This window comes from Corythoichthys intestinalis, chromosome 17 (assembly GCF_030265065.1).
Source record: "Corythoichthys intestinalis isolate RoL2023-P3 chromosome 17, ASM3026506v1, whole genome shotgun sequence".
NCBI classification, from domain to species: Eukaryota; Metazoa; Chordata; class Actinopteri; order Syngnathiformes; family Syngnathidae; genus Corythoichthys; species Corythoichthys intestinalis.
Window position 1 is genome coordinate 45,045,565 of NC_080411.1, and position 12,395 is coordinate 45,057,959.

At 42.1% G+C, this 12,395-nt stretch overlaps 1 protein-coding gene across 1 annotated transcript in view; it reads left to right on the forward strand.

The window, feature by feature from the left end:
• The first annotated feature begins 9,572 nt into the window (after window positions 1–9,572).
• The window catches only part of ntmt1 (N-terminal Xaa-Pro-Lys N-methyltransferase 1), a 70,009-nt gene continuing 67,186 nt past the window's right edge, over window positions 9,573–12,395 (forward strand). Inside the window, exons 1-2 of the mRNA XM_057818869.1 lie at window positions 9,573–9,655; window positions 10,992–11,065. The gene's annotated coding sequence lies outside the window, so the exon portion shown is untranslated. The remainder of the gene's footprint in view (window positions 9,656–10,991; window positions 11,066–12,395) is intronic.

The following is a 12,395-nucleotide window of genomic DNA, read 5'->3' on the forward strand; positions in this document are numbered from 1 at the left end:
AAGAGTGACGTTGCTCGTGAAGAACACGTCACGCAAATAAACAAATCTGATTTGTCGATTGATTTTGTACCTACTCGAGAGGCTGTGTCTCAGACTTTTCTCTCATTGTTTGAAAAATACAGGGAGAACAGTCTGGCCGTGCCAGGCAAACACTCAGTTGGCTTGACATTTTTCCGAGTAAGGCCAACGACGTCATGCATCAAGAGAGACAATAGCTAATTAAAGCCTGAGTTATACTTCTGCGTCAGACCTACGCCGTCAAGGAAGAATCGAGTTACGACCCTACGCCGTAGCCTGACGCGCACCTCTCGATTTTTGTAACCTTCGCGTCGCGTAGACGCGTATGACGCAGCGAAAACGGACTGTGATTGGTCCGCTTCAGGCTGTTGTTTCCGGTTCAGGGGGAAATCCCCGCCATTTTTAAACATTGTTGTCGTGCTGCCACACGCAAAAATGAATCCAGTCGACGAGATGCTGATTGAAGAGGTCCGCAAGTACGACCACCTCTACAATGTGTCGTCAAAGAGTTATAAAGATTGCCAAATGGCAAACAACTCATGGAAGGAGATAGCGGCAACTCTGGGGTTGGAGGTCGCCGAGTGTATGAAGAAGTGGAAGAACCTCCGCGACAAGTACGTGCGAGTGCGAAAGCGAATGGCCACACGAAGCGGTGATCCAGCTGGCCAAAACGTACCCACGTTTTACCACCTGATGTCCTGGCTGGCACCAAATGTGAAGCACCGGGAAACGGAATCAAATTACGTGGACGAGGTATGTGTGTGTGCGCGCCTTCTATCGGGACGAGAAGCATGCGTGGCAAAAAGGTCAGAGTAGCTTTCGGCCATTTTGGAAAACAACAAACTGAGAACGAGCTCAATTACTATTTAATAAAAAAACAATAAGTGTTGAATTGTCTCCTGATCTCGATTAAACACTAGATATTAAGTAACTGAAAACGAGACTTGATGCTTTTTGCAATATATATTGGGACTGAAGTAGAAAATGTTTTACAAATGTTCTGCGGCTACAGCAGCGTCTCATTTACGAAAAAAAAAATGCAGTTTAGGGGGTTTTCCAAAATGGCCGAAAGGGGCACTGGCCCAAAAAATCTGTTTTTTTAAACCAACATATTGTCTAATTTAAAGCTTTCCCTCTTGCATTTAAAAGGTGTTGCCAGGCTCATCATCCAAAGATGAAGGGGAATTTTCCGCCTCCTCTTCTGCGCTGTCCCAGTGCTCCACACCGGACCTACCATCGCCATCTGCATCCCCTGCTCCTCCTGCATCACCTGCTCCTTCTGCATCCCCTGCTCGTCCTGCATCCCCTGCTCCTTCTCTTGCCCTATAGTCTCCCCCGTCTCGCCCAAAAAGGAGGCGGGATCCAACTGACGAGTTGCTATTAAAGCACCTTTCAAGGCTTGAGAAGGAGAGACATGAGCTCGTACAGAGTGTGGATGCCTACACAAGGTTTGGGCAAACTGTGGCCGAACTTGTGCGGCAAGCGCCAGAGGACCGGAGGAATGGCATCATGGTAAAGATTCTCACAGTGATCCAAGAAAGCGAATGACCAGCCAAGCTCTGGACTTTATTTTACTTTTTTTCCCCCCACCCATGTTTGCTGTGACGTATTTTTCTTTTTCTACTAAATAAATGAAGCACATGTCAAAGAATTGTTCTAATGTTTAATTTTTAACATTTCACACAATCACTGTCACTCATTGAGAGTGCCACGGCACACAATTTCATTTTGCCATTGCAAAGTTCCTTGAGGTGACTGAAAAAAAGCCATCAGGTCATTTCTAACAGCTGTCGCATCTCTTTTGGAACGAGCCCTGGACAACTGAGCCGCACTCACAGGTAGTAGATTGGTGTCGTCGGCCACCACTCTTCTCCACTCACCAGGCTGCACTGACCCAGATGCATCAAAGTCAACAAAGTTGGGTGGGCTGTATCTGCTGTCAGGCGAGCTCACTTCATCGGTGTAGGTCAGGTAGTTGTGAAGGACCACACAGGCTTTCACAACTGCAACAGCTTTTTCAGGATGGAAATCTATAGTCCTCCCAAGAATTCTCCACCGTGCAGCCAAGATCCCAAATGTGTTCTCTATAACCCGCCTGGCCCTGGAGTGGCGGTAGTTATAGATCTGTTTCTCTAAACTCAGTGTTCTTCCTGTATTGGAAAAAAAAAAATTAAGTACAATAACAAATACTTCTATACACACATATATATACACATATGTTTGTGTGTGTATATATACACATACCTGGAAAGGGACGCATCATGTTGCAGTGCAAGGGAAAGGCTGCATCAGCAACAATCACATGAGGGATGAGGTCTGCAGTCCCTGGAAGTTTAGCCGGTGGTGGCAGATTCAGTTTATAGTCAAGCAACATTGACCCAAACTTGCTCTCTTTGAATAAGCCACCATCGCTCTCTCTTCCATATCCTCCCACATCCACCATTGTGAAGCGGTATCTGTAAAACACATTCATTGCATATTGTTACTGTGATTACCTAACAAAATGGACTCGAACACGTTTAAAGTTATGTGGTTCTTACCTGGCATCGCATGTTGCCATCAGCACAATTGAGTGAGTCTTTTTGTAGTTAAAGTACTCGCTTCCTGAATGTGGCGGTGCTTTTATAGTGACGTGTTTTCCATCGAGGCTTCCAACGCAGTTTGGGAAATTCCACAGCCGCCAGAAATCCGATGCTATGGCTTCCCACTGGCTAGTTGTAGGACACGGCAAAAAATCGGGCTGGAGGGCTCTCCACAATGCTTCGCAGACCTCCGACAAAATGCCGGACACGGTGCACGACGCTAGTTTGTAGCTAGCCGCCACAGCTTGCTGACTTCCGCCCGAGGCTAGAATTCGTAGTGCGACTGCAAGTCTCTGTCCGGCATCGATAGGCATGCTGTGCGTTGTCTGGTGTGATAGCAAAGGCTGTATACGGCGAAGTAGGTCATCAAACCGGTCCGTTGACATGCGAAAGTACCGAAAGTGCATTTCCGGATCGAGACGCAGTGGGCTAACCAGTGATGAAAATTCGCCAGTCGTCAACCTAGACTGGTTCAGTGGTCGAACATACCACCTACGCAAACGTCTTCTGCGTCGCCTGCGCATCAACAAGTGCAGGATCACCATTTCTTGTTCAATGTTGAGGAGCTGAAGAGCCGCATCCGAGCCTTCCATGTTTGTTGACATGTGGTGTAACCGGAAGAATACTAGAGGAAGTCGACAAAGTAGACTTGAGGAAGTCAACAAGCGTCCCCCAAAACCGTACGATTACAACGCTACACCCCTCTAGTGGCTTGGCGGTGAATTGCAGAGCAACGCGTCACCTGGCCGCAGAACTATCATATGTCGAATGACGCCGTAGGCGCTACGCCGTCAACGCAACGCGGGAGTATAACTCAGGCTTAATATGCTCACTCGCCACCCTGTGGTCTGGGGTGTGAATTGCAACCTGTCAAAATGACGGATGGACTTCAGTTTTTTCCGTCACTGTTTTAAAAAAACGGTCAACGACGGAAAATATTTGGTTAACGCGACCCCTGGTGTGCATCTACCTTGCCATATACCTTAAAACGAAACCAGCATAAGAGAATAAGTTAAGGATGTGCTTTAAACCCAAAGAATCCACCTAAAAGAGTGTATGTTTGTTCTTATCACTTTGTTGATCGTTTGTGGACAAAATTCTAACAATCTGTTGTGTTAACATGAGGTGAAGATTCATACGCCAGCCACTTGAGTGACCAAAATGAAGCAAAATTACAAATAATATTGCAGGTGCCGAATGCAGAAGGGCTGACACGGATTTTGTTATTACAAGGAAATACTACAATGTATTTTTCATCTGGTTATAGTTATGGTTTTATGAGCTCACCACACATGTACTGTACATATAAACACAAATAGTATGTCATTCTTTTTTATTGCAGATATTGATCGCATTAATACTTTTGGACAACATGATTCCATTTGTTTTATTTAAAACAATTGGTGCATGTGCAAAATAGGTCAATAAATCACAATTTATAAAATTATGAGAACCATAATAACGAAGGTGGAGCATAAATCGAGCCTTTCATCATCAAAGTAGAATGCGCGTAGTTTCAATTTAAGTCCAACAAAAGCGATCCTGTGAGGCATATCAAGTTGTCTTCCCTTGCCTAAAAGCGATTTTACACCTGTAAACAAACGAACAAAAACGTGTGACACTTTAATTTAAGGTAAAAAGCCTGTGTATGACTTGTAGTACACGAGTGTTTGTTTTCCATTTCATTATCGTTGAAGCTAATGCAAATCAAGTGATGTCTCAGCTGTGACGCAACACACAGAACTGTAATTGAACATAATTATACCTGTTATTGCTTTGTAGTGGCACTGTCTTTGTTCCACATCGTCCTTCATGAACACGAAATTTCCGTATTCACGTACTAGGACACATTCAAATTTGTTGCTGTGCAGGATGGTACTGTATGCCTCGGAGCTTGTGATTCCATTACCATCCACTGCTATAAATCAATAAAATACAAAATTATATTAGCTGTGGTGACTCTTAGCCATTTCTTCATGTTGTCCTCCCATGTCGTGATGATGGCAGATGGATGCGGTATTTCCAAATGGTCGTTTTTGAGGGAATTTGATGAGTGATGCCACTCCAGCTCCATTGTTTTCTGGTTAGAGAATGTGGAAAACGGAAGTCACGAGCAGGAAGTAATACGAAAGTACCTCAGAAACGTGTCTATTAAAAACAAGCCAACAACTACGAAATTAGTGTTAACAATAAAGAAAGAGGAAACCAAAACATATTTAACACAACTACTTCTCCACCCAGCATAGTGAGGAATGTTCACGAACTATGTGCAGCGCCTTTAATTCACTTTGAGAGGCATAGTCACATCGTCATTGAAGGAACAGATGCATGTGTAACGAACGCGGATGTTCGTTCCACCCCTGAGACAGCGGCAAGGAGGAGGCTTGACGAGGCTTTTTGGTCACCACCAGAGTTTATTTAAAAAAAAACAGGCTAAAAACAGGTTTAAAGAGGGTTGCCTCGGTCCCAGCTAGGGAAGGGCGGTGTGACGTTCCTATCACCCATGGACGGAGGACACTGCTCCATGGTTGAGCATGCACAGCAAACGGGGAAAAACAAAACAAGGAAAAGTCACAGCAAAGCACAAAAATCGATACACCTGAGCAGGCCTCCAGAGGGTAGAGCCTCCTACGGCCCTGCTGGGCCACCCCTCAAAATGTCTCCAAAAAAAAGTTAAGAACAGTGATTAAAAAAAAACATAACAACACAATAAAAATGCACCCACCCCTCCTTTCGTACTCTTCCCTCAGTACGGAGTCAGTCCGCAAAGCGGGATCTCCCCGTGTGCTCTCCCAAGGCCGTATTTATAGCGGCCAAGTGTTAATTAAGGTGATTGGGAGCACCTGGGGGGGGGGGGGGTTCAGACACTTGTCCGCAACGCCCCCTTCAGTACGCTACACATGAACAATGCACAACTGGAAATAAAAGCGCGAGCAGTTTCCAGAATAAAAGTGCTGCTCTAAATACAAAGAAAATTGAATGAAATGGCTAAACTATTAAACGATTTCAGGAATTCTTAAAGTGATCCTCGATTTTTAAGACAAGCAATTCTTAAAAGATAAATGTTAGTATGACTTATAATAATTTGATATTAAAACCCTTCTTAATGTTTTCGTTTTAACAAAGTTTGTAAAAATTATTTTCAGTGATAGGTGCCATTCTTGTTACGTCGCAGTGCTTGACGTCACTTGGCCCGTTGCCGAACTTTCAGCGTGTCACTCTTAGCTACCCCAACATGTCGTCGGTTCTGCCCTTCTAATTTGAACCAGATCGGAAAAGTGAAGAGCAGGACAGCACTGTCGGTCGTTCACAAGACGAGCAACAAAGGCTAAATGAGAGCAGGAAATACAGTACCTGATATGACGAGTTGGGAAAAACCGGTGATGCACTCGCGTCAAGTGCGTCTCAATGACAATGGATGTAGAGAGTGTATGCTGTTGAGAACACCGGTTTATGTTCCTCAAGGTAAGCTATTGTGTTTTCAAACTTATCCCAGTATAATTATGCAGATTTTTAGCATCCAGAGCTGTCGTGTGATAACTGTCCTCATTAAATTTGTCATCTGACAGGAACAAAACCTGGAATCAAGTGTAATCCATGTCTTGTACATTTTAACGCGCGGTAGGTAGGATACGTGAATAAAAGTACCAAAAGGAGGAGAAGCTTCCATTTATGCACATTTATTCCCAAAAAATATTTCCACCTTGACCACTCGTCACTCGGGAGCTCAGCGGTACACGCGCGTTCCCAGACGAATTCCAACATAAAAGTAATGTCCATGTAAGAGTCACTGTCGTCACTGTAGCGTGCCATAGTGCTTTAATTATTTGGTATGATTTGGGGAAAACTCCCACGAAGAATAGTCAACAAAAAAGATAACAATAGTAATCCAAATCCGCGTTTTTTCACTTACTCGAAGATCCAGAAATTAGACCGATCCCATGGCAACTTTGCAGCCGCGATGGGACCGTAGGATCCAGAAAATAGACGGATCCCTTACTTGACTAAGGATCCAAGAAAAATGTTCGTGCGCCAGTTGTAACGCGTGGTAGGTAAGATACGTGCATACAGGGACCAAAAAGGGGAGAAGCTTCCACTTATGCACATTTATTCACAAAAAATAATAATTCCACCTTGACCACTCATGTCACTCCCCTTGTTTCAATTTGACTGGAAATTGTATCCAAAAGCAGCACATCGTGGCATTTTACTTTGCGAGTTTAGGCAGCAATGCGCCCTTGTATACCCTACACATTTGGAAAGATCCCCTTTACGTCATCACTGCGAGCCCGCAAAACATGGCGCCAACTATCAGTCAAAATGTGTTCTAAATATTATAAAATATTGCCATTGATTTAACATTTTATGTGTTTCTAACAATATATTTTAGTACAAGAGAACAATTGTGGTTTATTAGAGCCTACATGTATTTAAGGTAGAGGATCACTTATACAGAAAGAATACACATACATTATACAACTAGGTCAAATATTCAAGAAAAAAAAAATACTTTGCATATTAAAAATTAAAGTCAATCCTAGGATGGTGACACTGTTAACTGAACCAAACCCTGCCCGCCTCCTTCTCCTTTTGGGGTTGCATGCAGTCAGTAATTGCGGTCTGCAAGGGGGCATCATTGCAACGCTAAGGGCGCCAAACATTATACAGTACTAAGCAGTCACTCGCCCTTAGCAATTTGCTGCCCCGGGCGACTGCCCAAACCGATCCTTTAAGGAGCCGCCATTGTTCCCAGGATTTGTGATTTTAAAATGATTCACCCATGGAGACCTTCTTGCAGTTATCGTACATATGAACATATATTCTGTGCCTCGGCCTCATGGACGATCAAATCAGTTTATTCTCTTTGACATTTCAGCTGTACTGTTTTTAAGGCTGTCAAATGTTTTATAGTTTACCGGAAACTGTTATGATTGGATCCAAATGCCTTTCCAAGGTGAACAAGGTGTACACATTCATCAAACGTTATACCAAAATGACCAAAACAGTCTAAAACACTACTTGGCTTGGCGCAATCTCTCCCAATCTTTAGGTGTGAACACCAGGGGTGAAAGTGGGCTGGAACACCATTTCAGTAAAAGATTCAGAGCCGGAACAGAGCTTTAATCCCAAAAATATGACGGCAACTGTCAAAACACCATTTTAATAAAAAAAGTGCCTGGCTGCTAAACACGCATCTCATCTCCAAGAAGAAAATCTACCAACATCAGATTTACATACTATGATGGAGTATTAGTGCCAAATAAAGGGGAAAAAAAGAACTACGAAATTAAAGTCGCCCTATTGCTATGAGAAAAAAAAAGTTGTACTATTGCATAGGGGTAGAGTATCTGTAAGCCGCTACGCACTTTACATACATGTACGTTTGCTGGAAGCGACAACGAAGCATTAGTATAAATCCTACAGATCATAATTTGTAGTTCGTTAATGTAGATGAGGCAAAATATTAAGGATGTCCTTATTTGTAAAACTGATTCTTCAATACAAGATGCTTTCAATTTTGTTGATTTTACCAGAGGCGGCAACGCGCTACGTAACGTACGTAGCTGCTTATCCAGCTACATTAGCCCTACGTAATTGTACGTAATGTGACTTTTATTCTTGTACTATTAATTTTACATTTATTCTTGCAGTAATAGTTGGACTTTTTTTTTCTTGGACTATTACTATAAGAATAAAAGTTGTATTATTACGAAGGGCTTACGTAGCTGAAGAAGAAATGGGGGGGGGATCAGGAGATGGAGGTTGGCATAGCTGCTATTTTTCTTCAATGATATTTTTCAAATAATGCAATTTTTAATGAAAATCAGTTTCTCATATATGCCTTGTGACAGTATTTGGGAGTACTAATGAATGTTTAAAACTAGTTTGTGTGTGGGGTGGGAGGAGGAGGTTTGTACTTTGGCCCTGAAGTGCCAAACACGACGGCACATTCAAAAACAAAATGGCAAATCACATCACCCAAAAAACACGACAAATCACATAACAAAAACTTTAAAAAAAAAAAAACAAACACACGACAAATAAGAAAACTAGGGATGGGAATTGATACGATTTTTACGATTCCGATTCCATTATCGATATTGCTTAACGATTCGATTCTTTATCGATTCTCTTATCGATTCTAATTTCGGGAAAAAGAAGAACAAACATTTTGATTGGCATCAAGTTTGTTTAATCAGAAGTCACAACGTTACAAACTCACAACGAGGTCAAAAGAGGCCCAAAGCCTGTGGCAATAAGTGGCAAATGCACAAGAATGTGTAACATTTTACTGAAACATTTTTCTAATAGAAATAAAAAATATTGGAAGTGGCAAATGCACAAGAATGTGTAACATTTTACTGAAACATTTTTCTAATAGAAATAAAAAAATATTGGTATATTTTGGCATATAGGTCGTTGTTCTGCCTTTGGCAATGTCCCGTAACTTTTTCATGTGAGGGCCAAATAACTTTTCCCTTCTCTGATGAGATGCCGGGGTCAGTTTGTAACAGAAAAAGTGTGACGATTGCAGGAGTGCGAAATGTAAAAAAATTATTGTTTTTCAGAAAGCCACAATCAAATAACCCTCTGTGGATTCTTCTCGGAACAAAAGTAAATAAAATAAAAATAGTAATATAATATAATAATAATAAATAATTATAGCACTATTAATTAAATAGATAATAACCCTCTCTGAGTTATTCACTGAAAAAGGCCAGGAAATAAATAACACTACTGAGGGAGAAAAAAACAAAAAAAATTCAAAATGCTCTCTGGAATTGTTTAGGGGGCCAGACCAAATATGGAGCCGCGGGCTGTAGTTTGGGGACCCCTGTTTTTATTTACCAGTATATTGAAATGCATGCCTTTTAGTTTTTATAGCGCTTTCACGCTCAAGTGGTGGCGCCCTTGCGCTTCCTCACACGAAGAAGAGCGCGAAGAAGAAGAAATGCCGCATCCAAGCCTGTGAGCAAGTTAGTGAGAAAGGGAAACACTGCCACGAGCCTACGTTCTTTGTTAATGTTTGTAAAATATCCACAGAGCCAACGCCTGTATGTATCATCTTCTGTGTTGTTGTTGTGTGTTTCCACTCGCGATCGGACACTTAAATCCAGTTGTGTAGTGGTTTAAACGATGTGCTAATGCTAGCGAACGCATGCTAACTGTTTGTTATGACTGTGTTAGCAGCTAATCATCGCTTATTTACGTTGATGCGAACCTGTTTGTTATTGGGGACTAAATTGATTTGTTTCATTTCTATTTTTAGTTTCAAGTGATGGTTGAATAAAGTCAGCAAATTATACCAACGTCTTTTGCATCGTCATTTGGGAGTTTAGCTAGCTGTATAGCCAGGACTGAGCCTTAGCGTCTCGGTGAGGACAGCGCAATCTATTCCCTCCCGATGCAGTTATTTCCATCTCGCAATGACTGCAAGTCGCTTTGTTGTAATTTTTCCTCGTGAGGTGAAGACACACTTTCGAGCGTTCGAACCTACGTCATTGTTATGTTTACGGCGGCAACGCTCATGCTAAATTATCGTAACCTTTCATTTTCACCCTTTTTCCTGGTGAAGTGTAGCCAAACTTTGGAGCGAGTGGTTCTTGGCGCCATGCTACTTTGATGCGTCTGGACAAAAAGACACGTCACGACGCAATATGCGTCTTTAGGGATCGTTAAAGGGATCGTTAAGGCTTTTTCATTGTGATGTCGAGGCCTCGAAACACTCGGAACCGGTTCCGAATTGGAATCGGATTTCGATTCCCATCCCTAAAGAAAACACAAAGATAAATCAAAAAATGAAATTACATTAAGGAACTGGAAGAAGTACAGTAGGTACCAGTAAAAAAAATAAAATAAAAATAAACTCATCGGTGATGGACGAATCCACCGGAAAAGCTAGGTATTGATGAACTAGGAAGTTACTCCGCTTCTGTTGTTGAATTTCAAAATGAGCATTTAGTTGGACATCGTGGTTTGTATGGTGCATGTGCCATACGACTTCATACGTATGTCCCGAATAAAAATAGGGGCAGCCACGTTCAAGTCTTCGGTAATGCTCATTTTGAAATTCCACGCCAGAAGCCGAGTAACTTCCTCAGATGTCCGCCAAATTGTTACTGTTACTTTACAGTATTTTATTATAAGGTATGTGGTAAGTAACTGTAGAATTTATAGAAAAGGCCAATAGTGCACACTGTAGTTTTTTCAGCTCTTTCCACAGATGGTGGTTGTTCTTGTGTTGAGAGAACCAGCCCAAAACATTCCGGCAACTCTGCATGAGTCATTTCCAATCCAGTTTGTCTTATTATATTTTGTTACTTTCTTGTGCGTGATTCCAAACTCTCACTCGTGCTCTTTCTCTCTCTCTGTCTCACACACACATATTAGGAACCCGCCAAAACTCCCCCAACCCAAACCTGTCGGCTGTCAGAAGACTTTTATCAGAGCAATAGGGAGAGAAGGTGAGGTGTGTGTGTGTGTGTTTTGTGGGGGGGCATTCCAGAATCGGCAGACAAAAAGAAACAGAGAGGGACAGACATCATTGTAATGGTATGCAACTCGATACTCTTGCATACTGAATATTCCCACAGGAGGCTTTTTTTCTCCATCAACCCAGAATGGAGAAGTCGTTTAGCTTATCCAGCCCAGCTTTTCCCTCTCTTTCTGTTTTCACTCCCTCCCTCTATTTTGCCTTTTTTTTTTTTTAACTCAACACACAAACACACGCACGCACACACGTTGTGCAAATGTAACCTTTCACAAGCCCCGGCCCCTCCCATTCCCCATCCCTAGGAAGTTGGCTAGCCACTTTACTGCCAAGAAATATGAAAAACTGGCAGGCTGCCCGTTTCATCTGCAAACATACAGCAAAGAGGAGGGAGGATGGAAGCGGTATGAGACGGAGGGAGGAGGGAGAGGGAAGGAAGGGTGGAGGTGACACAGAGGAGAAGGAAACGCTGCTGCTGTGCTTTGCCATGAGGAAGAAAAAGAATCAAAGGAGCAGAGTGAAGCAAACAGAAAACGAGCAGCAGCAAGATAAGGATAGAATTTACTTGCATGGAAAGGAGTTTCATTACGGAGTCAAGATAACCCATTTGTGAACATTCTCTTAATAGCAGCGCACACAAGACACACACTTGTGTTACATGCTTGTTAACATAGCATGAAACACACGATGCATTTCAAGCAAAATCGATAGGGCAGGTGGAAATAAACGTGGATGTTTCGAAAGTATTACCTGCATACGTTTAATTTTAAAAGGTATTTCATCATGATGAAGTGTTTTAACCTTTATTGTTGAAGCAGAGGGTACCTATCTTAAATTGTCACATAATCTGTCCATTAATGTACTGTTGACTTTTATATTACAGGTTTCTCAAAATACGCCATCGTATGTGTGCTGGATTCTATCCCAGCTAATTTCTTATTATTTAAACAGCCATGCATGTTTTTTTTCAAAAAGATAATGATGAGTTTAAAAATTTAGGCCATAATACTAAGACCAAGCGAGCTCCACAGAGCCACCAGTAAACATACGAAAAAAACGGAACATTTTCGAGTCAGGCTGGGCTACATGTAGGGTTGCCAACCATTCGCATGAAAAACAGAATCGTCCCGTATTCAGAAACAAAAGTACACATCCCGTATCTCGCTTCCAAGAGACCTGCTTATTCAACGTGACCCGGTAGCAAGCAAGGTGTCAGGTGGTGACCATGTTATGAACAAACAAAAACTTTTCCAACATATATATTTAATCCCCAAAGTTAAATACACAATTGTTTCAATGTGTTT